Below are 14,959 nucleotides of genomic sequence, written 5' to 3'. Positions count from 1 at the left end.
ATTCTTTTTTTTTCCTTTTTGTTTTGGTCCACACCCAGTGGTGCTCAGGGCTGACTACTAGTTCTGTGCTCAGGAATCAAAAATCATTCCTTGTGGAGCTCAGAAAACTCTATGGGATGCTTGGGGATCAAACCTGCATCAGACGTGTGCCAGATCCACTGGCCTATGTCTCTGTCCCTTTACCTTCTCTTTGATAAGAGAAAGAATCGAGTTAATTCAATTAATATTTCTGAAGCTTTTGTTAAGCTCCAGGCATGGTGCAAAACACTGCAGGGGATCACCAGGACGAATTACCCAGTCTCTGCTGTTTAGTTCGCAAACTTTGATGGGGAAGAAAAATCACATAAACCACTACTCAATGCTTATTAAGAGATAAATATTGTAATGGAGATATAAAATGCCAGAGGCTCCTGGGGAGCAGAGTTAATAATTCTGATTATAGGATGAACAAAGTTGTAGGTTGTGGAGAGGCATTGCTTGGGAAAACAATACTTCGATTGGTTCTTGAATGAAATTTGGGGTGACCATATTTCATGTCCAGCTAAGAAGAAGGAACAGTCTGTGCCAATGAAAAGTCCAGGAGTATGAAGAAGGGGATGGCACTATTGTTCCCTAGACTAGGGTTCTTTGTTGGGGGAGAAGTGCAGAGATCTCCCCCACCATGCTCAGGTGGCCCTGCCACTCTCAATGTTACTCAGTCACCTGGGCTTGATGGTTCAATGCTCTGGCCTAGGGATGTGGCTCTGCTTGGGCCCAGTGATGCTGTGTTACGAGGGATGCATGAATCCACAGTGCTCTGATGCTGTGCAGTGCTGAGCCTTGAACTCAGGTCCTTGATGCCAGCCATGTCCCTGCCCAATAAGCTGTTTCATCTGCCTTCAAGGCAGCTACCAGAAGAAGCCATTGTAGAAATTAGAAAACGAAGGTTAGGCATGGGCGTTGGACCAGGCCACTGAGGGTCACCAGGCCATGTTCATAATGGGAGTAAGTGGACAGGAACATGCAGTGGGGGGATCTGAAGACATGCACTGTCCTTTTTGCTCTAGCTGTCATCTTAGAGAAGGCAGAGTGGAATGAAAGAGAACCATTACCAGCCTACGCTAAAATCAAAGATAAACTCACCATAGAGGGGGTACATTCTAGGACAACATATTGTTCTAGGAACAGAAAGAAATCTCCAAGGAGGAAGGTTGGAAAGATAGTCCAGAGATTAATGCATTAGCAGTGCACGTGGCTGCTGCTGCAACAATGGTTTAAATCCCAGCATTGCATATGGTCCCCTAAGCATTGCAGGTGTGACCACTGAGTATCATTGGGAATGGGGGAAAAAAGAAGCAGCAACAGTTTCTGGGGCAAGAGAAAGAGACAGTGAAAAGGTTGAGATGTGTGACTTGCCACAGCTGATTCTGGTTTGATACTACAATCACCACCAGGAGTTTTCCCTGAGCACAGAACCAGAAGTAAACCCCAAAACACTGTTGGGTATGACACCCCACCACCACCACCACTACCACACACACACACACACACACACACACAGAGACACACACACACATACCTTATACACACCAAGAAACATGTAAGTAGGAACAAACTAATAGAGCTAAATAGCCTGGCTTCTGGAATCAGGGTGGGGGACTCTTGGGAGATATATTTGTGTGCCGGGGTTTTAAATCTGCACATTCTTGCTCTTTGTCTGCCATTGCAACATGCTAGAAAGTTCCTAATATGTATTAATGCTTGTTGTTGGTATAAACATGTTCATGGGAATTAATGTGGGTCCTATGGGAGCAGATGCTTGTTTCACTCACAGAAGTACCCCCTGCCCCATCAGAACCTAGAAAATTGCCTGGCAAGATATGTGATAACGAAGTGGGGAGCGCTTTTGTTACCATTGTCCTAGTTTTCTGTGCTGTAGCATCTTCCATTGTACCCTTCAGTTCTGACGGTATATGGAGTCATTTACATAAGGATTGTTCCCGTTGTCTTCAGAGAGTGCGCATATTAATGATGCCACCATCTCTTCTGAAATGATCACTGGTGGTGTGGATTCCAATGACCCACAATGCATATTTAGCAGAGGGCCCAGCTGGCAGTTTTCAACAGATGATGCACACTCTGGACTTGTTTTAGCCTGAGTGGGAGCTCAGGTTCCTCACCTGAGGTGATTGTGGCTCAGCTGTGTCCCTGGGTCACAGCGCTGGACTGCTCCATACTTTCCTGTCTTACTTTTGGGGTGGGATTTAAGATCTGGCTTCCCTAGAAGCCCGTGCTGATGAGTGATGGGTATTGATAGTTTGAAGAGGCTACAGCAACCGTGCTCAGGAGGAACCGACCTACAAGAATCTGGAGGACATTAGAATCTTGGGAAACACATTTACCTGTACCTGGGTTTTTAGACAGGCCAGATCTAAGACTCATTTTTGATAGGGACTGCCTCCTGCTATGCTCCCACGCTGGAGATTGAACTCAGGGACTTGCACATGCTAAGGACATACTTACATATGGTCTTATGCTTGTATCACAAACCTGACACTTGAGCCATGTATCCGGCTTGCTTGCTTTACTAGTTTTCATCTACACAGTTTTCTTTGCATTTCCTTTCTCAAGAAATATTTCTGTTTCTCTCCTTGGGACCTGTTTTCCTTCACTAAAACCTTTTTAATGAAAACTGTTCCCTTATTTGTCCTAACTAGGGTTCTGAACAGGCTGCTGACATGACAAGCTGGTGCTTTTCATCACTAGTCAGCAGACTGGTGTTGCTCTGCAGGTCCATTCATTGGGAAAGATCTGTGAACCCCCATGTTCACTGCAAGGTCTGGAAACCACCCGAATGGCCTTTGATAAGATGGGTAGATATAGACACTGTGGCTTGGCAGTACAATGGAATTGAAATATTTCTCAGCTTTAGATGAAATCTTGGACCAAAGAAATAGTTCCAAAGGTGGAGGATAAACTTTGCATGTGGGAGGCCTGGATTAGGGCCTGGATACCACATGTTCTCCTGAGCATGACCAGAGCAGCCCCTGAGCACAGAACTGGGAATGGCACGTGAGCACCAGCTGGGTCAGTGTGACATAAAGAATCTAAAAAAAATTTTTTAAAGGTGTTCTGGTTTTTGCCTGTTTGTTTGTTTGGGGGGCCCATACTTAGCAATGCTAAGGACTGACTCCTGGTTATGTGCCAGGAACCACTCCTGGTAGGCTCAGGACCTTATAGGATGATGGGGATCATACGCAGATCTGCCACATGCCAGGCAAGGGCCCTACCCGCTGTGCTATTGCTCCAGACATTTTGCTGCAACTTGGATGGAACTGGAGGGCGACATGTTGAACAAAATAAGTCAGAGGGAGGAGAGTAAATGTCAGATGATCTCACACATCTGTGGTCTATGGAGTAGCAAAGCAAGGGAACGGACAGTAGTTTCCAAAGAAGACACTCTCGGACTTGGACTAAAAATATCTGAGATTAACAAGTAGGGTGGGGGCCATGAGGTGGACTAGAAGAGGCCTAAGGACAGTGGTGGAACGTCTCTAGCATTTGGTTGGCGGTGGTGCGGTAACTTTGTACACTAGTCGCATAAATATTAACAATGTAGTAAGCCTGTTACCTCAATAACAATAAAATTAAAAGTTGAAACTCACTGATGTAAGTAATTGTAAATAAGATACAGTGCCTGGAGACTGTGAACATAATAAATCCAATTTGTTAAGAAAGAAAACTCTGAAGAGGCCAGTAGTAGAGGCCCAGTAGGCAGGCAGGGAGCAGTGCTCTGATTGGCCAGTAAGCAATGTTGCTCTGAAAGGCAGGTAGGGAGCAGTGCTCTGATTGGCAGGCAGGAGAAACTACAGCATCAGGTCTATTGAATGGAGCAGGCATTGACCAGGCCAGAGCTCTGAGTTGGGGTCAAAGGGGACTTGGGGCTTGGAGGGGATTGTTCCCAGCTGTGGGATAGTGCAACTGTGTCTAAGTCCAGCTGTGTCTAAGTGCAACTGTGTCTATCCCAGCTGTGGGATAGTGCAACTGTGTCTAACTGTAAGGCCTCATGAGAGGGAGAATGTTAGAATAACTAAGATGGGAAGGGAAGAAGGACTGGGCTTATGGAAGCCAGAAGCTATCTGTATATCCACGCACACACATACTTGTGCACATTTGGAGCCTGGAGGGACAGACAAAGGGTCTTAGTCTGAGGTCAGACAGATCTGAATTAGAATTCGAGCTTCATTTTGTTGTTGTTGTTTTCATTTGGGGGCCAAGCCTGGCAAGTGCTCAGGCAGTGCTCCTGGCTCTATTCTCTGGATCACTCCTAGCGGTGCGTAGGAGACCATTTGCATCCTAGCCCTCGCACTATCTCTCTGGTAACCATACTAGCTTCTTGATCCGTTTGAGACTGTGTTCTCATTCTAAACGCATTACATCTCTTACAGTGCTAATGTGAATGCAGATGCCTCCCACTTTGAAGGAGACTCGATGTGTATTTTGATGTTCTCGAAAATAAAGGCTTGAGTACAAACCTGCAGGAGAAATGGCTTTACCTGCTAGGGTGTACAGAAGCAACTCTATACAGAGGCGATGTTTGCAGAGATTGAAGGGTGGGCTTGGCCATGGACAATTGGCACTTACCTTCTGTCCTTCTGTCACTGGTTTCTAGCAAAGACTGATGGGAAAATGAGTCATTTCGTTCACCTGGCAGCAGGGGCGCCAATTGGAGAGTCAGTCTCTTGCCTCCTCTTCTAGCTTTCCTGGGACGTTTTTGGGGTTGAATCAAAGGGCGCCATTCGCTTTGTCGAGGTACAGGGCTGTGTCTAAGCAGATATGCTGACATGAGTTTCTGATCCACCTCCTGGAGCCACCAGTCACTGCCCAGCCTTAGAGAACCTCAAGTTCAGAGAGGGGACCTGAGAGAAGTTCAAGAGAACTTCAAGTTCAGAGAGAAGAAACTGCCAAGCAAATGGAACCCATGAGTGTATTTCTGAGATGCCTCCCAGCCTTTCCAATTGCATTTGAACACAGTTTGCAGGATGTCCCTGACTGGCCTCCACTCCCTTCTGTCAGCTGCTGTCTTAGTTCTTTGGATATGAAATCTCTCCTCTGCTTTTCAGACCTCTCTCCCCGATTTGGACCTGAGATGGTTGTCATCAGGTGACAACCAGCCATTCCAGCTAATGACACCTATATAAATCCTCTTACCCTCTCTTCCTCCCACAGACCCCATCAAAGACTCAGGTGCCAAGTGAGCCAGCAGCTACTCCAACCATGTCCCAGCCCTGGTGAGTGATTGGGCTCCAGTGACTGTCCTTCCCAATCACCTCCCGTACCTGGTCCCAAATTCCTGCCTTGGTGGCGATGTGTGTTTTGATAGAAGGTTAATGCATACGTGAATACACAACTTTTTGATTGATCGTCCCTGTGAACTCATCACTCTTTCCTTTAAATTAAAACTCCCTCCAGATGGGGATCTGTGACACAGATTTATTGATCTGCAATAAAACCTCACTCATAATCTCTACAGCTTCCCATTCATCTTCTCTGGAAAGAGGGTTCATTATTCTGGGTGTCCTGAGAATGAAAGCCAGGAGCTAACTTTCTCCTTTTGTTCACTTCCTGCCCCTCCTTTGCTTTCTGTTTCTCTCCTCCCTCCTGGTTTCGACCCCCCTCCCCTGTAGCCCCCCCCCCTCCCGACTTCCTGAGACCTGGAAGAATGAGACCCTAAACACAATGGCTCCCTTTCTTCAGCTCATCATGTTGCCCTATATCTCTTCTTATTCCTCACTGCTGATCCTTTTCTGCAGGTTATCCTGGAACTGGGACATTACACCCAAGCAGGGGGTTGCAATCAGTAACCTAACCCTCTGGTCCTTCCAGATGGGCTTGTATAAACTGGTCTGGACTCAGGAGATGGATGAGATCATTGGAAACAGGAGCCCTAAGCTGCTATCCAGAATGATAGGAATCAGCACAGTGGCAGGTGGGAAGGTCCAAGGTCTGTGGCAGAGACGGGCTACATGTGGATAGAGAAAGCTTTCCACTGTGTGTTTTCTTGGGTCTATAGAGCCTTCTGATTTATTGCCTGCAAGATAATGTCGAGAGCATACACGGACCAGGCTGCTTCCACTGGTCAGCAGATGGCTTGGTCAGTGTGCCAGGAAGCAGGGGAAGTAGCGATTAGCACAAACTCAACAGAAGGAAGGGCAAAAGGACTTTCAGAGTGATCAGATGGATTGCCGCATCGGTTCAGTAAAGTATTTCTTCCTCGTGCTAAAATGTGTTTGCTAGGAAAACATGAAACACATGGGTATCGTTTAGTCTAGTGGATTTCAACTCAAGCGTCATGAAAGACTGGTGCATGGCCACCACAAGCTGTGTGGTGTGGAACCACATCCCGGAATGACACAAGCACTTTGCTTCTTCTAACAGAAAAGTACTGACATCTGCAAATGAACCACTTAAGACAATCAATTGCAACCAATTCAAGGTGAGACTTGGAAGAATGCCGTTTTCGCTTGCAAAACTTCCAGTGTTGTTTTTTGAAAAGGCATGTCATAGAGTCAGATGCAACATCACCCCCCACCCCCCCGCAATTTATACATTGGGTAAAGGGTATGTCTTGACACATGGTTATTGGCTGTGACTCAAAGTACAGAACCACTGGCCAGGTCTGTCTCTCCCCGTCTTGGTCTTGGATGAACTCTACTTACTTCTCTTTTGTCTTCATTGCACATCAATGGACACAGATTCCTTTGTCATTTTAAAATAGCCATGTTCAGAGCTGTAGAGATAGGACAGCACTTAACTTGCACATGCCTAACCCAGGTTTGATTCCTGGCACCACATCTCCAAGCACTTCTAGGAGTGATTCTTGAGCACAGAACCAGGAGTAAGAACTGCACACTGCCAGATGTGGCCCCCAAACAATCAAGCAAAAATCTAAACCAGACATACCCGAAGGTCAGAGTCGAGCAAGGATGGGCGTAGTCTGCGAATCCAAGGGTGCCAATTAGCATGTCAGGAGCCACTCTTCACTGACCACGGCAGAGCATGAAGTGGAAGGCAGAGGACAGAGCACGTGGCGGGGGGAGAATGAGTGCACTCGGAAACCTCATTCATCATGATAATCAGGAAGTTACCCCAAGCAGGTTTCATCCCCCCAAGCAGAAAGATGCAGAGTCGGTTTATGGTTTACAGTGAGCGGGCTGACACAGCTGATTGATGTCAAATATGTCATGATGTATATTGTAAAGCAGGGAGATTTAATGGCGTAACTCTATGGCAGGCTGAGAAGTGAGTTGCTGCAAAGGAAGGAGTGATGGATGGGCTCATTTGCATGTGAAATTGCCAATGGCATTGACAGCCCCTGGTATGTGAGGGAAGATAAGAGGCGGAAAGCGTGATGCGCTCTTGTCCTAGGATTGGAATATTACAATGCCAGCGGTGGCGGCATCTGGAAGGGACAAGGGACAGTCAAGATATAATTATTGCTCACCTTTCCGCCTGGAGATAATCTGCCTCTTTTATAAGGTTTTCTGAAAAGTCACCGCACCCACCGTTTCTGAATCCCATGTTTTACAGTAGATAGTGATTGGAGGTGTGGGATTCAGTTCTATGGAGGGGCTATTAGCAAAACAAAACACTCGGCTTTTTTCTCTCTTCAGACTAATAACCTCAACAAGCTTGTAGAGTAACAATGAGAAAGACTGGAACCCTGACAGATAAATTCCGTTTTGTTGCCCCCAAACTTTAGCCTCCTCGGGTTCTTTTTTCTGCACTAGGCTGAGAGAAGACTCCCCCCTCTTCTCTTTCTCTCTCTCCGGCTCTCCTTCCCACCCTTTTATTCTCTACCACTTCCCCCCTTTAATCAGGGTTCCATTATCATGCATGGGCTGATGTCTATTACATAAAACTGCATAGGGAATTGATCTATCCTTTCAACAAATAATGGCATTTGGATCAACTCCAACTAAACATTCTGCCATGAAGCCGGACTCCTGAGCCTTAGTTGGTTGATTTGAAAGGACTCAGTACCTGTTCCCAGTATTAGAAGACTGACAGTACAGCACTAGAACCTGCCCGCCCACCTTCTCTCCTTCTCTCCATCTGTGCAGCAGCAAAGGAGACACAGGTTAGGGCATGAAACAGAGAAGGGAGGAACCTATGGCGATGGCTGCTGTGGATCCTGGGACATCCATGGATGTCTCCATGAGTCTAAGGGAGGGCGACAGCTGTCTATTAGGTAGGGAGTACTCCTTGAAGGAATTGGCATGGGAACCAAAAGTGAAGGTACCATAACGGAGGAGATCCAAGTGGGAAATGGGGCTTTACCAAGGAAAACGTAGTGCATGAGGCTAAAGCAAGAACGGGTTGAGCAAATGCAAGGACCCGCGACTAGCACCAGGCAGAAAACACACCTGAGGAGAAAGAGCAAAGAACAGAGATGAAGCCTGGTCTTTGGCAACAGGAGTCTCTTGGCACATATAAGGGTATTTTCTGTTTTCTCTAAATGTGTATTTGCCTCCAATCAGTTGGGTCTTCTTTCTGGATAAGATTGTCAATTGTGTGGCAAGGAAGATATGGTAACCATGAAAATTAATGAGCAAAGCCACGCCTTTGAGGAGGGGAGGGTCCCTGTTTGTAACTATGCATACAAAATGGAGAACTAAGGACTTACCAAACCTATTTGTCAACTCAGTTTAATGCATTTTGTGCACTTCTTCAATAACCAGATGATTGTTATCATGACAGCAAATTAATTGTATTCATTAATAGTTAATAGTATCCATACTTTATGACCCAATCATTCTTCCATTCCTTCAAAACATATTTATTCAGAATCTACTAAGTTCAAGGCTCTTTTCTAGGTGCTGGGACACAAAGATGAATGTTTGAAGTATCTTCCCAAGCTAATGAGGAAGGCACACACATTTATAATGATTGTCTACCATTACAAGTGGAAGTATGACAAAGCATACACTGGGACTGCAATCCTCCATTCTTGAGCTTTATATTAAAGAAGAAGATCTCAACCTGTATCTTAATAGAAATTCTTAGCTTTTTCCTCTAAGCAAAAGCTATAAGAGAAAGACCTAGAACATTTTGGTGCCAATGACATACATAGTGTGACTGAGTAAGACAAGATGAAAGTAAGGCAATAATTATTAGGCTCATTGAACTCTACACAGCAATCTTTCATTCTTGTAAGGACTTGGTTGCCTCAGTTCTTCTAACAGTCAGAAGCATAAAACAATGCTTAGGAGTAATAGCTCTGGAATTGCAAAGATCTGAATGTCAACGACATATCTGCTGCTTAATTGTTCAAAATCCAAGGCCAGAGAGATAGTAGAGGTTAAGACTATTGTCTTCCATGTGGCAGACCCAGGTTTAATCCCCAGCAACACATATGGTCCCCAGATCCCATCAAGAGTGATTCTTTTTTTTTAAATTTTTATTAGTGAAACACCATGAGGTACAGTTGTAGACTTACAGATTTTTGTGCTTGGGTTTCAGTTATACAATGATTCAGTATCCATCTCTCCACCAGTGCCCATTCTCCATCATTTACATCTTTTTTTTTAAATTTAAGAGTGATTCTTGAACACAGAGACGGGAGTAAGTCCTGACCGCTGTTGGGTGTGTCCCCCAAACAAAACAAAAATAATTAAGATCTTGGGTGAGTTGTTTGAATCAGTGGTTTACAGTATGTTGGCTCACAGATATGTAAAGGTTGAAACCCACAAAATGGCTTAAACTCTCTCACTTTTATTTTACTTATTTGTCATAGTGCTTCCTGAATAGCGTCTATGCAGTTGTCCAAGAGGTAATGTGCTATGATATCAAGCACACAGTAAGGGTTAAATAAATGTTAACCATGTATGATTAATATTATTATTATTATCTGTCATTTAACGCCTAATGAAACATTGAATGAACCACCACACAGTAGCAGCGTAGCTAATGTACCTCCTGGAAACTGCAATAGGGTGCCCTTCTCATCTCTCTTTGGAAAGAATGTGGTCCCATTGTAATAAATCACCCACACAAAGTAGGTACACATGGTCCCAATTCTCTGCTCACCACTTGGGCTTTATACCAATTATTTTGCTATTTTCCCTGCTGTTGCCTTTTCTGCTACTCAGCTGAAAACCTCATGAATGTGCAGTTTACTTCCTCTTCCAAATCATTAACAAAGCTGCGATGAACACACACACACACACACACACACACACACACACACACACACACACACCTGGCTCACCCTCTTTTCTCCCTCTCGAAGCCTCTACCAGCAGCTCTCTGCTGGACCAGACTAGAAGCCTCCCCCAAATCACCAAATGATCTTATTCCAAGTACACAGAGTCACAAGAAAGTGGTTTTGGACACCTTCCCTACGACTCCAAGGGCAGGGCATCATACCCTCCCCACCCTCCTCTTTAAAAAGAAATGGTCTGTGTAAACTCAAAAAGAGACAGCAGCGGCAGCAGCTTGTAGTTTCACGCCAGTTCCCCCACCCCAGAGAGGTGGATGTCGATGGGCAGGGGAGGGAAGGAACGAGGGCCAGGCTGGTTGGTCCTAGTTGCAGTTTATTCCATTCCCATCTCCATTCTCCTCTGATTCTCCTCCTGCTTCCTCCTTCCCCGTGCTACTTCATTCTCCTTCTCGATCCCCCTTCATCCTCCTTCTGACTCTGGAGTCTGGATACTGATCCCCCAGCCCACTCTTACAGTACAGTTAAATCCCAAAGCATGAGGGGTTGGGGCTTATGCACAGGTGTGGTAACAATCAAGAGGGGTAAAGTTCTTTCCCTCGGGGAAAGCAGCTTCTAGGACAGACACTCTGTCAGCAGGGCGACCCACCCTTGAGCTGAATCCCCTGGGTGTGTTTCTCCTCTCCTTGTCCAACAAACATATAAGCATACATAATACAAATCATTCTGTATGGATACAGTAAGAAATACCTTAAGCTTATAGAATTGCTCTCCTAGGGCCATCTCAGTCTCAGACTAAAATGCTCAGGCCAGATAGTCTTTCCTACCCCTAACAGGGTCCTACTCTCGTCGTTACTTTTGGATCATGAGAGCATTTGTCTACGATCAAGCTCTTAACTTATAGTTAAGAATCCTGGCACTTTGGCGTGGCCCTCTTCGATGTCAGGGTATCTCACCTCTTGCCCTGAGTCCATTCAGTCCAGTTAAGAATCGTGGCACTTTGGCCTGGCCCATTTCGATGCCAGAGTAGCTCACTGTTTGCCCTGGGTCCATTCAGTCCCTCGTCAGGACCCTGCTTTTGGGGTGCTAGGAACCAAGGGCAACTGAGGCTTAAGTTGAGAAAGCAGATGTCCGGGAGTGAATAATATTCAGAGCCAGTTAAATCCTAAGTTACAAAGCATAATATTAATGGTCTTCCTGAATCTATACAAAAAGGACATTGCATAAAAATAAACTATTCATAAGACATAAGGAGAAGAGAAAGGCAGTATTAACTTACAATACAAGTTCAGTGTCCTAGAAGAATCTGACCTTACAAATTAACAGAGTCTGATCAGGGGGAAAAGCTGATTAACTGGTTGGGGAAGAGAGCATAAGGAAGTGGTTACAGATAAACGAAGGAATGGGAGCACTGTGATGGGTGTAACCTGATAAACCTAAGCTCCAGTGGCAAGGGAGAAAGGACAAAGCAATGTCATCCTACATATGGAAATGTGGCAGCAAGCTTGGCACAGGTCTCCACCCCTCCGGAACAGTATGCCAGGGGTGTCGAGCTGTCTGCAAGAGGCGCTCACATGCCTGCTGGACTGGGAGGATACCTCCAGGAGCCCACTCGGTCCACGCAGCAGCAGGAAGCTGTGCCTGGACTCACATCTCTAAATGGGGAGAGAGGCCCAGAGGGTCTCAAGGCTTGAATCTCAATAATAGTCAGCAACTTGATCCTTTCCTGAATGGAATGGAAAGGGAGGTGAGAAACCAAGCTAGTCTAACCCCAACACTTGAATGAGAAGGGAGAGGAGTATTCCATAACCAGGACTGGGGACAAGGTCCAGGTGTCTTTGGCTGTGGTGGGGTATGGTAACTTTGTTCATCAATGCTATCAACATAAATGCTAGTTTCCTAAACTCTCAGTTTAAAAATTAACCATCCCCCATCAAGAACAAAAAGCCACTCCTGGCTCTGATCCCTGGCTCTTAGCCTCACCTCCTGTCTTTCCTGCATCACGCCTGGTCTCTAGATGTTTCCAGAATTGCACAATGTTCTGCACAGCTGCCCCCATGCTGCTGCCCATCTAGGATTCTGGACTTTCACCTCATTACCATCCTAGTGCTTGGCCATCATATCCAGGTAATAACCCCCTAATCTCTGTGTCTCTTAAAAGCCCACCATGTCCTCTCCACTCCACTACCACCTCTGGACCCATTGGCTGATAGCTTGAGGTGGGTCTCTGCCATTGAACCTGTTCACCAGCACAAAGTAACAATGCAATTGCAATCTTGTCACTCTCCAGCTGAACCAACACCCATGGCTTTCCAGTACCCATGGGATGGGGACAGGCTTGAACACTCTTCCTGCTAAGAAAACTTCACATGGGCTGGAGCAATAGCACAGCTGGTACGGCGTTTGCTTTGCACACGGCCAACCAAGGTTTGATTCCCAGCATCCCATATGGTCCCCTGAGCACCACCAGAAGTAATTCCTGAGTGCAGAGCCAGGAGTAACCCCTGTGCATTGCTGGGTGTGAACCAAAAAGCAAAAAAGAAAAAAAAAAAAGAAACATTCACGATTTTCATCCCCAGTTCTCTCTGTGACCTAGTCCTTCTAATCTGTCCCCGATTACCATGTTAACACTGGCTCCAGCCATCTACAGATGATCTGTCACGTTAGAGTGTGAATATGACCCTCTCCTGGGATGTTTGCCAGTCCAACCTTACTCGTCTCTCTGCTCTGTTCTGTCTCCATAGCTTCACACAGTGCTACCACACAGTGCTCCATTGTGTTCATCTGCCTTGCAGGCTCTGCTCAGTGGGGACCCAGGCCACCACCCCTCTAGCTCATAGCAATCTGCTGGTGTTCATTGCAAGATCCCAGTGTCAGACTCATGATTGGCCAGAAAGCCAATCACTGGCAATGAGGAGCTTTTCCATTAAGGAGGCCTTTGTTTCAGAAGGTGCCAACCCAGGAGAATGGCAAAAACTGTTGCTCAAATAAACAAATGAAAAAAGAAAACCCTTAGAGGATATGGTGCAAGGGGACTTTAAGAGACATGAGATTATGGACTAAGAGGTCCAGATATGACTTTTAAGTTTTATGAAACTTCTTTCACTTCGTCTTGATGGACAGTCCCATTCTGGTTGACTTGATGTATGAGTGACAGTCAACTCTTTGACACTATCAGTCTGGGATTCAGGCTACAAAAATCTCGCTGGAAGATTGCTCTGCAGACACTCTGGTCCCTGTGATTTGCTACAGGTTGGAGAGTGTGCTCAGTTGAACGTGAACCAGTTTTAGAAAGAGAGTATGTGGCTTTCTCTAAGTTCAGGCAAAAGTCAACAAAATGGAACTTGGTAACATCAAGCCCTGTGGATACTAGTGTCTGGGATTTCCTTGACACTGCCACAAATTCCTAGAACACAGAGGCGCTATCTATACGTTGGTGGCATTCCTCACAATGCCTTTTGAGTAAGTATTTTAAGGGAAGGAAATCACAATTACCAGAGAATCTGGATGAGAATGGTTCTGCATGGGAAGATGGAGTCTGAGTCTTCTTCCTACTATCTCTCTCCCTCCTTCTGTATTTTCCCCTGTTCCTCTTGTGATCAGGATCCAGTCTCTCATTTTTCTCAGCTTGACTGTCAGCAGAAGGACCTAAATTGGGATATTTTCCAGAGGCAGGTTGAGTAAGTACTGACTGAGCTGACCCTGATAGAAATGCTTAAGAAGCTTTGCTGGAGGATTAAGCTGCTGCCTTTAATCTTGCATCCTTCCTGGTGGCGGGTGGCTGGACCAGATTCCGGATGTAGACAGGGCTAGGTCCCTGTCTCTGGGTTTTAGAGCTGCAGGCTTAGGGTTGAGCATTGGAGAGGGGAGAAAAAGCCGATTGTTTCCATTTCAGCATTCCAAGAACCCAACTGGCATTGCTGCTCTTGTCTTCCTGTAAATAGTTAGAAAGCTTTCCTGTTCTGAAATGGAAAGCGCTCTCATTAGTGACAGAAAATTTGACATTTGTGGATTATGTAACAATCAAGCTGACATGCAGAGACACAGAAGCAGATGAGGATTACTTCTGGATCACACCTAGGTAATCCACATGGGGAATCCCCTAAGGCTCAGTCACTCACATGAATGCTTAGATATGCAGATCCCAGACCAGCTGCTATTTTCATGTGTGAGGTGTCATATCCTGAGGGTATAGGACCCTTTCCAGTGTCCCTAGATTTCCATCATAGTATTGAATCTTCCCCTAAAAAGGCATAATTGACTCTTTTTGATTGGGATGGGATGATATGCTCCTTTTCCTTGGATAATCCATAATTTAGAAAATTGATAGGACTTCAAGACAAAAGTAATTCTGTGTCATAAGTATTGAAGCTGGGAAAGGAATTTAGAGATTATTTAGTCCAACTCATCCTTGACAAGACATGTGTTCTCAGAAGTTTTCCCCTTAAATCAGACAACCCCAAATTGACCAAGTTAGTTCAGAATGAGGCTGTTTTCTTTGTGCCATGTAATATTAGAGGTTTCAGAGAGGTTGCAGATTTTTATAAGTCTGTGTCTTGATAGGAGTGAGAGCAGAGCTAGTACTGCATTATTTGAGAAATCTGAGTCTCTAAGTCTAGGCACACACTTAGCACAACCTGGGTAAAATCTTTACCCATTGAATAGTCACCAGGTAAATCTGTGTTATATACTTTCAGGCTCTCTGGGTCAGTTTCTGAATGTTCTGAATATACTGATTTTTTTTCCAACTCTTCCTTGGAT

General features: G+C 45.4%; 1 protein-coding gene across 2 annotated transcripts in view; it reads left to right on the top strand.

The window, feature by feature from the left end:
• NTM (neurotrimin) overlaps positions 1 to 14,959 on the top strand; it is a 1,044,600-nt gene that overhangs the window by 450,842 nt on the left and 578,799 nt on the right. The window contains exon 1 of one of the 2 annotated variants that reach the window (XM_056131454.1): positions 6,457 to 6,475. The exons of the other annotated variant lie outside the window; for it this stretch is intronic. The gene's annotated coding sequence lies outside the window, so the exon portion shown is untranslated. Of the gene's footprint in view, positions 1 to 6,456; positions 6,476 to 14,959 lie in introns of those variants that run through there. 2 annotated transcript variants of the gene reach the window in all.

The sequence above is a fragment of the Sorex fumeus genome, unplaced genomic scaffold (genome assembly GCF_029834395.1).
Source record: "Sorex fumeus unplaced genomic scaffold, SorFum_2.1 ptg000091l, whole genome shotgun sequence".
Taxonomy (NCBI): domain Eukaryota; kingdom Metazoa; phylum Chordata; class Mammalia; order Eulipotyphla; family Soricidae; genus Sorex; species Sorex fumeus.
Note: the sequence above shows the minus strand (reverse complement) of the source record. Positions and strands in the feature narration are given on the sequence as shown.